This window comes from Dermacentor albipictus, chromosome 3, assembly GCF_038994185.2.
Source record: "Dermacentor albipictus isolate Rhodes 1998 colony chromosome 3, USDA_Dalb.pri_finalv2, whole genome shotgun sequence".
Taxonomy (NCBI): domain Eukaryota; kingdom Metazoa; phylum Arthropoda; class Arachnida; order Ixodida; family Ixodidae; genus Dermacentor; species Dermacentor albipictus.
The window spans coordinates 1,216,827-1,223,265 of NC_091823.1; positions in this window are offsets into that span (position 1 = coordinate 1,216,827).

A 6,439-nucleotide genomic window follows, 5' to 3' on the forward strand; every position below is an offset into this window, starting at 1 on the left:
TACTGCACAAACAAGCCCCACACATACCTATGATACACAGACGACATATTCATAATATGGGGACATGGTCAAGACAGTCTGGATAAATGTGTAACATTTCTAAATTCTTTTCACCCAACAATAAAGTTCACATCAGTATCTTCAACGGAGCATATAAACTTTCTGGACACAACAATATAGTATTGTCACGTAGTAGTGAAGGTAAAGAACACAGTAGCAATACTGTGAATGACGAAACTTGTATTGGGCGAACCTATGCCCACAGAAACAGGCTAGACTTAAAGCATGATAGCAGCGAACACAGTCGGCCATCATCGAAATCTGATCAGTGGGTCAAGTGCATCGGCTTATACACATGAGCCATCAAACGTTCCAGAGTAATTGCTGGTGCCCACGTGTCTTCCAGGAATTTCTACACCATTCGCATCGCGCATACATGCAATCAGATTACACAAGGTTCGGTGACAAGAGACAGCAGATAAAACCATCGATAACATTCCAGAAACTTCCAATACATGCAGGCGCGCCCTGTGCTGAGCGATAACGTTTGTTGGGCAATGAAACACGGTCACTCAATAAACAAGTACACAAGATCAGTACAATGGGACACTAAAGACAACGCTTTATAGGAAACCTTTTGACAAACAACACTACCTAGAATTTATGAGCTACCATCCCAGACATTGCAAACAAGGCATCTTTACTTAAAGGCCAAGCCACATGGCTACGTCGCATTTGTGTTGAAAACCAAGACTACATAGATAGACGCATCACCTTAAAGAAACAGGAACAGGAATCAAACAGGAATCAAACAGGAACCAACCGAAACAGTGCCCTTCAAAAAACCTACACCGATGCAACCAAACTTAATCAAGCCCAGGTTCTCAAGCCAAGGTCCTCAAACCCCGCCCTAGGATCACAAGAACAACGCCTCTTTTTACTACTAAATTCTCAAATGCACTCCCAAACATCAACATTCTTATTAAATACTACCCAATTCTAACCAGCAACCAGAAACTTAATAAGATTTTTCCTGACCCACCCAGAGTAGCCTACAGACGCAACACTAATTTTAAGGATATTCTTGTACATGCCAAACTAAGGACAAATACGAAGTTAGCATCCAGTCCATGTGGTCACTTCAGGTGCTCTACATGCAAACATATTAAATCTGCTACCACAGTAAAAAGTATGGCATTGGATTACTCACACAAGGTAACTTCTGCACATCAAGCAATGCAGTCCACAATCTAGAATACCCGCCGTGGTTGCTTAGTGGCTATGGTGTTGGGCTGCTAAGCACGAGGTTGTGGTATTGAATCTCAGCCATGGCAGCCGCATTTCGATGGAGGCAAAATGCGAAATCACCCGTGTACTTGGATTTAGGTGCACGTTAAAGAACCTCAGGTATTCCAAATTTCCGGAGTTCCCCACTACGGTGTACTTCATAATCAGAAAGTGGTTTTGGCACGTAAAACTCCATAATTTAATTGTAAATTTTATATTGGGGTTTTGGCACTTAAAACTCCATAATTTTTTACTTCTTTTTTACTCTCTAGAATGTGCCACTTATAGCAAACATACGTGAGACTGGACAAAAAATTCATACAAGACTCAACAGTCATCGTGCACATACAAAATTCAATTTAGCTGCAAGCCACTTCCATGAACATGGTCATATATTAGACAAAGCAAGTCTCTATATACTACAAACAAATTTCTGTTCACCTTGTGAGAGAAAGTATACGGAATCATACCTAATGCGCAAGTTTAAATGCCTATATCCAATGGGAATTAATTTGGCACGTGGCAACTTAGAATCGCTAAAAGCTGTAACTTAAACCTGAAATCCTCATATCACCAACCAAGGCATTAAACACATTATGCCACCAGCTAACCTTAATCTTAACCTCACCTATTCCTCTGTTTCCAATTTTTCCCTGCCTCTCCCCTACCACTCAATTTAATATACTGTTCCATGTTTTTATGCGTATATCAACTGTACTACCCCTTTTCCCACATAAACCTGCCCCCTCCCGCTTTTACTCGTGTCACCCTCCCATTTGTTATTCTGGTAGTGGTTGCACCCCCATTTTTGTCCTCCTTTTTTTTTTTAAGCGAAAGCTTTACTAACTGCGTTGAGCAGAGTTTCACCGTCGCCAGCAATTTGACCGCAGTTGCGCCGTAGCTAGCCATGGCAACGCAACATGTAACTCACTGCGTCGAACTCCACTGCCACCGGCTTGGCGCATGCGCTCTCCGCATCTGGGTAGCCACCTGACCACGTGACTCGCCACGTGCCTGGATAAGAAGAGCACCGAGCTCACTTAGTCAGCGTGAGCTTGGCCGTGGATGAGAGCGAGGCTGGGCCGTCTTCTCTGAGCATTGCGTGGGAGCGGGAGGCTTTGAGCCATCGTCGCCAAGCGGCGGCTGACCACCCTGCTGATATTGCCCGGCGAGCTGCTTCACTGGAGAGGGTCCGGAATGCAACAGGCATCGTACTGACGAGATCAATGTAGTGACTGCATTTGCACCCTGTCTGTTTGTGCTTCGACGCTGCGCATATTCGCAGCGTCTCTTTGCCTGTCTAGCACTTGTGCTTTCCCTGTGGCACAACAGGCATCGCACCATAGAACGACGCATGTCTACCAAGCTTAATCACAGTCATGGCTAGCCGCCGACATAGGCACAGCCATCATACCTAGCTTAATGATGATTGTATACCTAGGCATAATAATTACAGCTATATCAAAGGTTAACCAAGTGAAACCAAGACTTAACCAGGCTAAACCAAGCTTTCGCTTTGCATATCCAGTGTTAGCTGAGCTAAGTCGCAGCCAAATTTTTTTCGTACTGGTCAGACGGCACTTTGTGTTTACCTAAATGTTCTGAGCTAAAATTTCGGGCAAGCATCACTTTCAAATATTCGGTCTATGATTTTGAAACTCCTTTATTCTGTGGCTACTTCTGACTGCGATTATTTTTTATTCTTGAATGTCAGTGAGCGTGTGCATTGCAGTGAATGAAACTAAAGCAACAATTATTGGGATAGATTTTGAAAAAAGTGAATTCATTACTCAAGATTATAGCCACTTTGACAAGACCGACCAGGGGCATCTTCAGTCTTGTCTTTACTTGCAAGCACATTGTTTGCTGTACTGTGTAAACCACCTAACAAGAGGAGCGGATTTTCACTTGAGTTGGACCATTATCCAAAGCAAGTCTTTTGGTTCTTTCATTGCATGCTGTTTCGAAAGGCAACTCGAGTGGTTAATAAATATTGTCGCAATTAGTATGCCTCTTCTGCAAGACGTACTTGCCAGGCACTTGCTAGCACAATTCCATTGTGGCCAGCAGTCCACATCTTTGCAAGGAAAAGGCAGAAGTTTTTCTTGCAGACGTAGTCTGTTGGTTGAATTATGGCTTTTTTTTACAGCTGCAGTATTTTTTTTTGTTTTGGGGGCACAAGAAATCTGCACTCGTTTATCACAGGAAGCGTAGCCACTGTTGCACTGGGCATAAAGCACTTCTTTCACATATATACATGTGAAGTCGTCACAGACATACAATGTTTTGATGGGCATACTAGTCTGGAAGCATGTGGTCGTTTTCATCACTTTCTCAATGAAGGAAAAGCAATACTTTATTCCTTGCACAACACTAGTTCTCTCACAAGAAAATGAGTTGCATTGTTGTTCAAATCAGTGCAAGGAGAGAGGGGAAAAAGAAAATGCTTGGATTGCATACTAGACCACAATGCAAGGCACCTAAGCAATGTTTAGAGTGCAGTCAATGTCACAAAAGAATATTCCAGTTAAGAGTCGCTAGGCGACATGGACGCAAAATCTGCGAACATTTGTAGGCTTGTGTCGAGACAGGTTGCCGCTGCTGAAATACTGGCTGGCAATGGAGGAAAAAAAAAATTGCAGACTCGTGAGCACCATGCTCTATAAGAGCTCACAAATAATCATTATGAGGACTGAAGTTCGTAACATACAATTTACAGCTAATTATTGGCATGCAGGCTTCTGCAGACTTCCATAGAAACCCCAGCGAAACCAAAGAACCGACAGGCTACCAAAACAGGTGCTGTCCCCTAGCGGCAACAAACATTTGACATTCTCTTCCCATTGCAGCGGCGCACCATTGGAACACCTTCCTTCGTACACGGTGATCTTGACACCATCAGCCATGATAAGGTCACACTGAGCTTTTCAGTATGGCCAGTGAAGCATCACAATGTGTCTGGTTCATGTTCAGTTTACGAAGCTATCTTAGAGGTGAGGGTGCCTTTGTGATGTTGCCTGATGCAACCGAAAGCAATGGTGAAGTTCCTCACTTGCACATATGGTTTATGTGAGGGGTTGGCTCCCTCGTGTCTGTTGTTATACAAAAGAAAGTCAGTAAAGGTTGATCAGCAAGACTTTATTTAGTCTCATTTTTCTTTGCACTACAGTGCCAAACATGCTCACAACAATGCTCCATAGTTGGTGAGGGTGAAACAGTGATATAGCTGCTAGGTGAATGACAAAAACTTTCTTACAGTGATAAAGTGAACAGCAATCACTGACAAAATTGCGTTGTGTTTGGCACAGTCATTCACCCGAGTGAATGTGAGGATGCCTAAAGGCAATTTTTGTTTCTTCCTGCAGAACACTCAAGTTTGCTGCGTTTTACTGACTTAGTTTTGTTTTAAATTAAATTGTACAGAGAATGTTACTTGGGCATCTCTAAGAACAGGTGTGGATTTTTCTTCAAACAGAGAAAGAAGCAGCAGGTAGCTTGACATGATTTGTTTAATGGGGCTGCATTGCTATCAAGAACTTGATTAAATTGGTTGACCTGAAAGCAATTTCACCGTGACAAGGTACAATGCAAAGTCTGCAAGGTATGTGAGCGTTTTGTGACCCACTTACATGATTACTTGATGCTGAATAACTATCCTTGCAATGTGATGGCCTCAAGGTTTGATAAGAGAAAAAATTCAGCCTTGTTGGTACAACATACTGAAAGTAACGTGCAAGGAAGCACGCAAAAGGTGAGAGTACATGGCACATGTGCTATGTAGTACTTCGACTGTCTGTGTGCTTTTTTTTTTGCACTTTACTTTCAGTATGTCAAGGTTTGATGTTTTACATGATGTGCAAGAAAATTCTCAATTTTTCTGAGTTTTGCTCTGCAACATGCAGCCAAATACACTGGCTTTTGTGCAAGCTATGCAACCAATAAATTCTGGCAATCACAGGTCAGCGTGTAAGTGAACACTTGCTTATACTTACTCGCCATTACTTCTTCCAGGCTTCACACTCGCGTTCATACTCGCATCCGCTCACGATCGCAGGCACTTACTCATGAAAACTGTTTTAGTGCACGAAAGATGAAAACAAAGAGAGTTAACAAGACAAGTCGCTTTCTCACAACTGAAAAATTTTATTGAAAGGAAACAAATACTATATGCATGCACAAAGAAAGGGGTGGGGGAAGCCACACATGTGTGTCAAGGAACATGGGTTAAAGCATTCAGAGACAGAACTTAAAAATTAAAGATGGTCTAACTATCAAGAAACTTAAATTCCTTATCGTGTAGAGATACCGAAGGATGGCTGACACAGACATCCCCTCTTTTCCTTATGGGGTAGGTTTCTGCCATTTCACGGGTTAGCTGGTTGTTGCTCTTGAAGATAATCTCAGTTTCTTTCAAAACAGGACAACAGCTGCAATCCCTACAGTGGGCGGCTAGATTTGATGCTCCAGATGACTTGACTGACGCCACCTGCTGTTGTTGCTCAGTGGCTATGGTGTTGGGCTGCTGAGCACGAGGTCGCAGGATTGGATCCCAGCCACGACGGCCACATTTCGATGGGGGCGAATTGCGAAAACACCTGTGTACTTTGATTTAGGTGCAAATTAAAGAACCCCAGGAAGTCGAAATTTCCGGAGTCCTCCACTACGGCATGTCTCGTAATAAGAAAGTGGTTTTGGCACATAAAACCCCATAATTCAATTTAAATTTTTAACTTGACTGATACCAAGTGTTCTCTTAAACACATGTTGACACAGCACCCTAACTGGCCTACGTGCAGGGTTTGTCCAGAAAGTAGTAGAACTAAATCTTAAAAAAAAAAAAAAAATGTTCCCCATTTTGACATATGGACTTAGTAGTTTTCAAAATATGCCCCTTCTGCATAAACACAGGGTTTCCAGCAACTCTGCCAATTACTGAAGGCTCCCTGGAACGCAGAAACTGGAATGCTCTTCAGCTCCCTCATCATGGCCTCTTGAATGGGCTGGACCAAGCTGTGGTGCCGTCTTTCATGATCCTTTTCAGGCGGGGGGAAGAGTCTGAAGGAGTGACATCTGGGCTGTGGGGTAGCTGGGGAAGCTGTGTGATGCCATGTTTGGTCACGAAGTCCATGACAGCAAAGGCGCACTGTCGAGA